The sequence below is a fragment of the Phoca vitulina genome, unplaced genomic scaffold (assembly GCF_004348235.1).
Source record: "Phoca vitulina isolate PV1807 unplaced genomic scaffold, GSC_HSeal_1.0 scaffold7, whole genome shotgun sequence".
In the NCBI taxonomy this organism is placed as follows: domain Eukaryota; kingdom Metazoa; phylum Chordata; class Mammalia; order Carnivora; family Phocidae; genus Phoca; species Phoca vitulina.
The window spans coordinates 40,993,191-41,004,559 of record NW_022589710.1 but is presented as its reverse complement, the minus strand read 5'-3'; positions in this window follow the sequence as shown (position 1 = coordinate 41,004,559).

The following is an 11,369-nucleotide window of genomic DNA, read 5'->3' as shown; positions in this document are numbered from 1 at the left end:
ACGCTGAGCCCAGGGAAAACCAGCCAGCCAGCCCATGAAGCAGGGGGGTTGCTTTACAACAGCAGTTCTGGGCAAGGATGAACTGCCCCCCAGGGCACATTCGGCAATGTGTGGAGAGATGTTTGGTTGCCACAGCTGGAAGGGGGGTGCCACTGGCATCTAGAAGGTGAAGGCCAGGGATGCTGCCCTGCTGTAATGCACCGGACAGCACCCCCAGCAAAGAGTTCTCAAGGCCACAGTGTCAGTAGTGCCCAGGTTGGGAAACCCTGCTTTAAAGTCAAACAGACCTGGGTTCAAACTCCAGCTCTGCCTTTACCTGTGTACGCTTCACCCATGTGCAATTTCAGCAAACCAATAACCTCTCTAAACCTTGGTTTCCACACCTGTAAAACCTCATTCCTAGACAAAGCATTGTAGGGGACAAGAAATATCATTCTTTCCTTTTTTTTTTCTTCCTCCGACTTATAAAGAATGTTCTGGGCTATCTTTAGGAGAACCACTCAAAGAATGTGGCATTTGGTAATCACTAATGGAGTCTTCCAGCCCTGAAATTGTCTTCTACACTTAAGCTGTCACCTGCCTCCTTCCCGAAGTGTATTTCTCCCACAGAAACAGGGCTGGGCGCCCAAGCCCTTCGGGAGACCCCTTCAGGACACCTTCTACCGCAGCCAAAGCCACGCCAGGCAGGGATTCTGCACGGCGCGCGTCCCCCTCCCCGCCCAAGGCTAGCTGCGCTGAGGTCCCTGGCTGTGCCCCCAGAGACCGACCCACGGAGTGGGGGGCGGGGGGCGCTCATTTCCGGTGGAAGTGGACTTGAGCTCAGCCTTTTCTCTTGAACCACACAGCGGGCAAACGTCAATTAGCCCAGCCCTGAAAAATGAGTCGGCGCTCTCCGCGGGCGGGGCAGGGCGGGGCAGGGCGCCCCCACCCCCGGGGTTGCTGCCCCGTTTCCCTATTGTGCCGCCAACAAGAGCGTTTCATTGAAAAGAGCTGAGTGCATCTAATGCAGTTATCCGTGTCCGCCCCATCGGGCCGTGGGCTGGGGCCGAGGGCGCAGCTGCCGCCGCCTCACACGCCCGCAACAAAGGAGCGCGCCGTGGAGAATGGGCTCCCCTTTGAAAGGCTCATCTGGTTTCCATTTTTGAAAGGTCCCCAATCTTCGCTTCCACCCAGCCCCCACCCACCTCACCCTTCCCCTCTCCCCTCCTCCGTGCTCTAGCTGTGCTCCGTGGAGGGAGCGCCCCACACTCCCCCATGTGGCCACCCCCCTCACGCCTAGTGGAGGCTTCACCCCACTCTGGGCAGGGCCGCCCTGAACCACCCGCCAGCCTGAACCACCTGGCCGGGCTTGGGCCTCAGTTTCCCCCCTGTTAAAATGCCCTGGTTGGATGCCACCTTGATGGCCTTCAACTCCAGCGGTCTGTGAGTCAGTGAACTGCTTTGCAAATTATGCGGCAAGTACATAACAGTGTAATTAAGAAATTTTAAATTGCCCTAAAATTTCACAGCCTGGAGGTAACCACTACCAATGTTCCGGAGCATATTCTTCTCCTCTTTTTCGCTGCATATAAAATTATCGTTGTAATAATTTTACATGGGGGATGGGGATCGTGTTGCGTAAACAGTTTTATCTCCTGCTTTTGCTTTATCTGGAGCATTTTTCTATGTAAGTCTGAAAAATTTTAAGCAGCTGCAACGTACACCATTAAGGGCTTGTACCGCAATTCAGTTAACTGGTTCCCCCATTGTTGGACATGTAAGTTGTCTTCCTGTTTGCTTGGGGTTTGTTGTTTTGTTTTGTTTTCACTATTACAAATTACAAATTCATTTTTTTTAAATAGAATCCTCCAGTGGCTTCCCAAGTTGACCCCTGGGACTAAACCCCACCCCACTATAAATCAAAAGTGTAAGGCGGGCACTTCCACCTCTTCTAGGGCTGGCACGGAGGGGAAAGGTCATCCCTGGCCCCCTCCTCCCCTCCCTGACACCTCCAGGCACCTGCAAGTTGGAAATTCACATGTGAATCATGGCCCTTGTAAATCATGGCCTTGGGCAAGCTGCACAACCCTCACGGTTGTCTTGCAATGAAGATACACTCACATCCCCTCAGAGGGCGATTGTGGGAACTAAGTGAAACAGGAGACCCAGCGTGTTAGCTGATGCCTGGCGCTCAGCGGTCTTCCCACCCCGCCCCCCCCACCCGTTTGACGGAGGCCAAAGGCTCGGGTGAGTTTCAGGCCTGCTAGGCTGGTGGGGAAGGTGAAGAGTGGGCCTTCTGGAGCCGCCAAACCCTGACCTCAGAGCAGAGCGTGTGGCTAGGGCGCCGCTCCCTGGCTGTCCCATCTGCTGTGTGACCTTGGGCAAGTTTCCTGATCCTTCTGTGGCTCAGTCTCCCCACCAACAAAATGAGGAATTGTGAGAATTACAATGAAGTCATACCTGACAAGTACATGACACCTCACATATGTCAGAGTGGCTGTCATCAGAATGATGGCATCATGCTGGCAAGGCCGTAGAGAAAAGGGAGCCCTCCCGCACACTGTTGGGGGGAATGTAAACTGGTGCGGCCACTGTGGAAAACACTAGGAAATGTTCCTCAAAAAATTAAATATAGAAATAACATATGATCCAGTAATTCCATGTCTGGGTATATATCCAAAGGAAACAAAATCACTGTCTCGAAAAGATACTTGTACCCCATGTTCATTGCAGCATTATTTACCATAGCCAAGACTTGGGGAACAACCTAAGTGTCCACCGATGGATGAATGGATAAAGAAGATTTACACACACACACACACACACACACACACACACACACAGAGGAATATTATTCAGCCATGAAAAAGAAATTCTGGGGGCACCTGGGTGGCTCAGTCGTTAAGCGTCTGCCTTCAGCTCGGGTCATGATCCCAGGGTCCTGGGATCGAGCCCCACATCAGGCTCCTTGCTCAGCGGGAGGCCTGCTTCTCCCTCTCCCACTCCCCCTGCTTGTGTTCCCTCTCTCGCTGTGTCTCTCTCTGTCAAATAAATAAAATCTTAAAAAAAAAAAAAAAAGAAAAAAAGAAATTCTGCCATTTGTGACATCATGGATGGACCTTGAGGGCATTATGCTAAGTGAAATAAGTCAGACAGAGAGAGGCAAATACTGTATGAACTCACTTATATGTGGAATCTCCAGAAAACCAAAAACTCATAGCTACAGAGAATAGATTGGTGGTTTCTGGCAGCAGGGGGGTAAAATGGGTAAAGGTGGTCAAAAGCTGAAAACTTCTGCTTATAAGATAAATAACTTCTGGGAATGTTATGTACAGCATGCTGACTATTGTTATCAATACCGTATTCTATGTATATTAGAAACTTGTTAAGAGAGTAAATCCTAAAAGTTCTCAACACAAGGAAAAACGTCACTATGTGAGGTGATGCATGTTAACTAGACTTGTGGTAATCATTTTGCAGTACATACCTATATCAAGTCATTATTTGGCTAAATCATAATTTGGCTAATACCATGTTCTATATCAGTTCTATCTTAAAATGGGGGGGGGAGTATGTAAAAACGGTGCCTGGCACATACTAAGTGCTCAGTAAATTTATCTGTCATCATTTGTACCTACCTGCCCTGCTTGCGAACGGTCCGGCCAGCCTCTGCCCCAGGGACTAGTTTTCTCTTTTGTCTCCCCAGATAGCTGGTTCTAGATCCTTATCAACACAGGCTCCTGCCTTGAACCTCAGGCCCAGCTCTACCTGGAGGACCCCAAGACCTTGGAAAGCTGGACCCCAGTTAGATGCTGATCCTCAGCAAAGAGCCCAGGCCCCCTGAGCTCCTCACAGAGCACCCACAGCACATCGGCACCGTGGCCGCTGCTTCCGGGATTTGGCATTCCTGCAGGGCCAGAGAAGGGCACACACTGGGAGTGAGGAGGGTGCCTCACTGTGACCTTGAATCTCCTCTCTTGCCCTCTCAGGACTTTCTGCTCATTTGTCCAGATGAGAGTAACAGCTGTAACAGCCCTCATTGACGTAGGGCCCACAGGTATCAGACCCATAGCTCATTGCATCCCTGGAAAGTGTTATTGTGGTCTCTATGAATTATCAACTGACTGAACGATGAAGCATGGAAACTGGGCTCAGAATGGTTAAGCAACTTGCCCAAAGCGGTGGAGCAGAAGTTTGAACTCATGTCAGTCTGACCACAAAATCCTACTCTTCCCCAAACGCCACGCGGTTCACATTCCTTCATCAGTGGGGCTGGAGTGGCAGAGACCATTCCCTGCAGGCCATGCCCTGCGGAACCTGAAAATGGAGGGCCTTTGAGGTAGGGTTGCCAGAGATTTAGCAAATGAAGATACAGGACACCCAGTTAACTTTGAATTTCAGATAAACAGTGAATTTTTAGTGTAAGTATATCCCCATGCGCTATTTGGGATATACTTAAATCAAAATTCTTCATTATTTATCTGATGTTAACTAGGCATCCTATATTTTATCTGGCAGCCCTGCTTTGAGAGCTTCATTTACACTCCCCAGTAGCTGGTTTATTAGCAGATGAGAGGCACAGTCTTGGCCTCTGGATTGAATCACAATGATGTGTTGTCACTTAATCCCTTCTCATCTCTGTGCCACTTTTATAACTCGGAGATCATGTGACTGGTCTAAGACCACAAGGCTGGAACTTGAACCACACACAGCCCCAATCTCCTGAGCCTCCTGATATTATTACAGTGTTCGGCGAAGTGGTCACCACAGCCCAAGGGAGGATCTGCGCTTTCCAATGTAAAATGGTCACGCTAGCTGCATTGACATAAGAAACATGTGAGATTTTCAACAAGTAAAGTAACCTAAGGACTCTCTCTTCTTTTAAGATTTGTTAAGAATCTTTTGGTTACAAGCGACAGAAACCCTGATCTAAACGGACTTGGACTAAGAAGGAATTGATAGCTCATGTTACTGAAAAAGTCCAGGTGACCCCAATGATGGGAGGCAACTGACCGATCTCCCGATGCCCAAAGTTGGAATATTTTGAGCAAGAAAATATAGTGTTGGATTATATCCCAAAGTATAAAATAAATAGACAAGAGTATTTATATTTATATAAATAAATGATTGAATAAATAAATGGGGGGAAAGAGACAAATCTCCCACACAGAAGATTCCAAATAATTTATGTAGATACTCCATCCTCAAAGGGAAGGAACATAAATCCCCACTCCTTAAGCATGAGTTACCCATGCTGACTCCCTTCCCAAAAGTGCAGTATAGAAAAAGGGAGATTGAAAAAGTAACTTTACAGCAGAGAAACCTGACCAACCTAACCTCAGCCAGGTGATCAAGGTCAACAGTAACAGTGATAAGGCACGTTAACAGTATGTACCTTTGATATGTTGTGATGAGAATGGCACTTGGCTTCTATGGTCTTCCTCTGAAAACATATAACCCAGTCTATTTATGAGAAAAACATCAGACAAACCCCAACTGGGGGGCATTTTACAAAAACCCCAACTGGGGGGCATTTTACCAGTATTTCTCACCAGTGTTGAGGTAACCAAAAACAAGGAAAATCTGAGAAAATGTCACAGCCAAGAGAAGCCCAAGAGGACATGAGGACTAAAAGTAGTGTAGTGTTCTGGATGGGCTCCTAGGACAGAAAAAGGGGCATGATGGGAAAAGTAGGAACACCTGAATAAAATGTGGACTTTATTTAATGAAAATGTATCAGTATCACTTCATTAACTAATATGTATACCATACTAATACAGGATGTTAATAATGGGAGAACCTGGGTCCGGGTCTATGGGAACTCTCTATATTATTATAATTTTTCTATAAATCCAAAACTATCCTTAAATTAAAAGTTTCCTTAAAAAAAGGGGGGGGGGCGCCTGGGTGGCTCAGTCATTAAGCGTCTGCCTTTGGCTTAGGTCATGATCCCAGGGTCCTGGGATCGAGTCCCGCATTGGGCTCCCTGCTCAATGGGAAGCCTGCTTCTCCCTCTCCCACTCCCCCTGCTTGTGTTCCTCTCTCGCTGTGTCTCTCTCTGTCAATTAAATAAATAAAATCTTAAAAAAAAAAAAAAAAGCCAGAGTCTTCAGGCATGGCTGGACTTGGAGTTCAAATAACATCTTCATCTTTGGACTCTCCCTTCCTCCCTGTAGGCTCCATGTTCCACATGATAACAATATGGCAGCACCACCTCCATCACAGTGTCCTCTCAGATGAGAGTTCAGCAGAAAGGAGCAGCCACTCCTGTCCCAGAATTCCAGGAAGTCTCTTTGTGCCTCACTGCATCTGGTGAAGCCACGGGGTTCCATCACTGGGGTTGGAGGAAGGAGAAACCATGACGGGCTTCCACGGGGCTTCAGCTCTGAGTCAGGGGCTGACTGTGGAGGAGATGAAGGCCGCAAAAACTTGGGAGCTGTTACCTGCAGCAGGTGAATGGATGTTTGAAGGTCAAAAATCATCAATGTCAAATGCCCCCTTCCAACATTTTTGGTGCTAAAATGTCCCTATGTGAAATGATGATGATTCTTTCTTTAATATCCCTACTTGCCAAAATAGTTGTATCTGTCCGTCGTTGTTTTCTCTGTATCCGTCCATCAGTGTTTTCTATCTGATTCAACTGTTTAAGTCTGACCTACAGAGATAAAGCATCTCAGATGAAAGAGTAGGAGCAATGAATTTTTGGGCCATTCTGACCTCTCTTTAGGACTTCATCTTGAGAGCCCAAGGCACTGTGGTCACAGTCTGTACCAGGACCAATGGAGCATAAAAGCCAGAGGGCTCCCCAAGGAGGACTGACGCAGGAAAGGCTGGGAGACCCCCCAGTTGTCATAATAATATTTGGTGATGCTCACAATGAGCCAGCACGCCCCTAAGCAAGTCCATGCAGGAATTCCTGTGGTCTTCCCAGTAGTGCCCTGCAGCAGGCATTATCCCCATTTTATAGGTGGGGAAACTAAGGCAGAGAGCACTTAAGTCAATTTGCCCAGAGCTGGCAGTTGATGAGCTGGGATCTGACCCCAGGCACTGGCTCTGGAACCACAATACTAGAAACCATTATTTTAAAACTAAAATAGGAAAATGACCCCAAAATACAGAGAGTTACCATTGTCCTTCCTCTGGCTGGAGAGTAACTTCAGTTTTGTTTTGTCTTTTTTTTAAAGATTTATTTATTTATTTATTAGAGAGAGAGAGCATGAGAGGGGGGAAGGGCAGAGGGAGAAGCAGACTCCCCGCCGAGCAGGGAGCCCGATGCGGGACTCGATCCCAGGACTCCAGGATCATGACCTGAGCCGAAGCAGTCGCTTAACCAACTGAGCCACCCAGGCGCCCAGTAACTTCAGTTTTTAACCTCATTTCAGGTGCCTGGCCTTGCAGGAGAAAAAAAGTAATCTCTCTCTCAAAAAAATAAGGCAATAAAAACAAGCAGCAGGGAGGGACTGAATAGGCTACCTGAAGAAAACACAGATTCAAGATTCTGAGTTCAATCCGCATCTGTGTGTTGTTTTCCTTGGCTGATGCATGAGACACTTTAATGCCAACTTGATTTTTCTTCCCCTCTTCTGAGCCCGTTGTCAGTTTGCACCACCAGTTCACCCTGCCCGTTCCCTAGCTCTGGGCCCAGCTGCAGCAGGCGTTCAGAATGAGCTTGGCTCTCCTGAGCAGGGGCACTCCCTGCTGGGGACTCAGCCTGGCCCAGGGCCCTCCGGCTGAGACTGGACATGGGGACCCCGCATGCTGACCCTCCTTCGGAAATCTGCATAGGACTGATTTTTGGCTCTCAGTTTCTCACTATTACCTCACTGTCCACAGTGACCATTGGAAAAAAAAGTCATTCCAAATTCATCTCAGGTCGCCCGGATGGCTCAGTCGTTAAGCATATGCCTTCGGCTCAGGTCATGATCCCAGGGTCCTGGGATCGAGCCCCGCATTGGGGTCCCTGCTCTGCGGGAAGCCTGCTTCTCCCTCTCCCACTCCCCCTGCTTGTGTTCCCTCTCTCGCTGTGTCTCTCTCTGTCAAATAAATAAATAAAATCTTTTTTAAAAAATAAAAAATAAATTTAAAAAAATTCATCTCATTATCTTCTACTACGAACCTCATTCCCTGCTGGGGACACACATACTGCTGCCACCACCCGGCCAGTCATTCAAACAAGAACCCTAGGCCGTCACACCCCATAAATCCTGGGAATTCAACTCCTCGAGGTCTCTCCAACTCAGCCCCCTCCTCCCCAACTCCACTGCCTTGCCTGCCCTCATGCCTCACCTGGTTTCTAGCAACTCCTTCAAACCTTCTGCCAAGCCATTCCTCTACTCTCTGGGTTGTCACACTGTGACACCCAGTGACAATCAAGTTCCTAAAACAGGCAGAGACCCCCACTGCCTACAGAATAAAGGCTGAACCCTTGGGATTCCTGAGGGCCCATCTGAGTTCTATGAATCATGGGAGAGACAGGAGAGATGGGGGACATTGCCTTTGTCCCCAGAGAGTCACAACAAAATTGGGAAGGCGAGAGAGACAGAGGAAGCTGCTTGTGAAGTAGACCCATGGGTTTATAGAAGTGCAGTGTGTAGAGCTCAGTAAGTAGAATCCATACTAGTAAGTTGCATTGTCATTATTGTAGGATGTCATGTGCCCATAGCCAGCCGTGCTTGCTCTCAGTGGACCAGGCCAATTCCAAGAGCCAGCTGTGACCCCACAGAGACCTCACCCCTATCCTACGCACCAGGGGCCTCTGTTTTGACATTTGCCAGGAGGGACAGCTTTGGAAAAAAGCTCTGGGATGCTCAGATGAAAGGTGTTGGAATGTCCAGGCTTCTCTGGATCTGCCTGTCAGCATCTGTCCAGTTCCTCACAACCACCACCGCCCTCCTGCCCAGATCAGGCTGGACGTCCTGTGCTGATTCAGAGCCCTTCCCCAAGAACATCTCTGGGCCCTCGGACCCTCGGACCTCTAGACCTCAAAGAGGCATGTCCAGCTTCGTCACCCAGGTAGCCAGCAGCCCCATGCCCAGACCCAAGGCCAGCACACTAAGCTGTCATCGGAAGTCCAGCCTTGCTTTCCAGACAGCCAGCAGCCTGTGTGGGGCTTGGCTCACAGCCTCCGCAGTTCTCCCCGGCCTCTGCCCTTCCAGTCCCTCCCCTGCTTCTTCCCCTCTGCTCTTGGCCACTTGCTCTGCGCCAAACTCCAACACCCTCAACGGTTTCCCAACTGCTGCCGCATCTGGTTCTGGGGAGCAGGTCAGCAGTGAAGGAGTCGCGCGTGTGCAAACAGCCCCAGCTGGCCCCAGCCGCTCACACCTGCACACTCCATTCATCCCCACTGTTTACACATTGTCATCCGCAATTAATGCTTTCCCAGGAACTGCAGCAGGCTGATTGCCCCACCGCCACACAGGGACCCCATTCTGAGCCCTTGTGTCTGTTAAATTGAGCATGGGGCCCTGTGATTAAATTAAGGTTTGTGGCTCTGCCACTCTGGCCCCCGCTCCATCTTCCTCCCCCTCGACCTCCCCCTCCCCCTCCCCTTTCTTCTCTTGCCCCCCTCCCTCTCCTTCCGCTTTTCCCCATTCATCACGGGGCTTCTTTGTGACCTGATGCGGGGGGAGGTGGGCAAGGGGGAAATGGCCTGGCCCCTGGACAGGGAGGAAGAGTGGACGTCTTCCATTTAAAGCAAGGATAAAAGGGATGCGTTCATGACCCCTTGTGAGAGGAGCTCTAGGGAGAAGAGACAGTGTGGAACTAGAAAGAAGAGGGTGGTGTGAGGCCTTTGCTAAATTAATTAATCAATTTCTAGCATGGCAGAGTGGTTAAGGATACAGGCTCCAAGGTAAGACAGAGTTTGGGTTCAACTCCTGGCTCCATCACTTTCTACCTCTGGGATCTGATTCAAGTTTGGTGAGTCTTGGCTTCTCTGAGCTGGGCAGAGGAATCAGAATGAGCAAGGAAACAGGGGGAGCAGGTACCCTTGAGATGATGTGAGGAGAATGGCACTTTACCTCTGTGGTCTTCCTCCCCAAAACCCATAAACACAATCTAATCTTGAGAAAAACATCAGACAAATCCCAAGCAAGGGACATTCTACAAAATATCTGACCAGTTCTCCTCAAAAACAAGGGCGTCTGAGTCAGTGACAGAGCCAAGGGAAGCCTAAGGAGATGTGAGGACTACAGGTCATATAGTATCCTAGATGGGATCCTGGAACAGGAAAAGAATGCTAGGTAAAAACTGAAAAAATCTGGATAAAATATTGACTTTAATGAATAATGATATACTGATATTGGTTTCATAATGATATTTAATGTACCATACAAGTGTATGATGTGGATAATAGAGAAACCTGGGTGCACAGTATATGGGAACTCTCTGTACTCTCTTTGCAATATTTCTGTAAATCTGAATCTTTCTTAAAAAAATAAAGTTGACTCTTGAAAAGTGGGGGAAAAGAGACGGGCTTCTGAGAAAATGGTGGGAGTAGCACAGTTGTGGAAACTGTGCTACCCGCAGCATATGGAATAACCAGGATAGCCAAGCCAGAGCCCCACAGACAGCATCTGCAACAGCACTAAACAAGGTATCCCAAAAAACCAGGAGGTCCCTCCCAAATTCCCAAAACTCACTGGAAATGCAGCAACTTAATCTAAGCTAAGTAGCTGAAATGCAGAGGACCCAATTCATGGGTCAGGATGGGGCACCACGGCGCAGCCGTGACTGATGGCACCGGGTCCTACAACCTCCCAAAACTAACAAGCCACACCCCCTTCCAGAGAAAGCCCCACCTGGAACCGGAAGTGCTGGAAACACATGGACTTGGAACAGGACTGGACACAAGGAGCAAAGGAGAGAAAATGTCAAAATGGGAGAGGGAGTCCGAGGAAACAAGTCTCAGAAAACAGCAGGTCATCTTTTTTTTTTTTAATCATTTTGCAAAAACAACCGAGGAAAGAGTTCTAGAGCCAAGAAGAAACTCCTCACTCAGCCCTCTCTCCAAAAATACTCCACTCACTTAAAAAAAGTAGGAAAGAAATGGATCACTTGAACATCCGAGCAAAAAGATCAAATCACTTATAAGGGAAAGAAAATGAGGTTGTCATCGGACCTTCCAACAGCAGTTTTGTTTGTTTTTTTGTTTTTTTGCCAAAATACAATGGAATAACATATTTAAGATACTCAGGAAAAGAAAATGTGAGCTGTGGACCTTCCGGTATAAAGGCCACAGTAAACTGTAATAACATGCAAGAACTCAAGAATATTTTTTCTGTAATCCCTTCCTGAGGAATCTACTAGAAAATTAGGTTTTAGAAAACAAAAAATGCTGGAAAGCATCTACATGAGCACTGGTGGTGGGCACTGAATATAAATTTACCCAT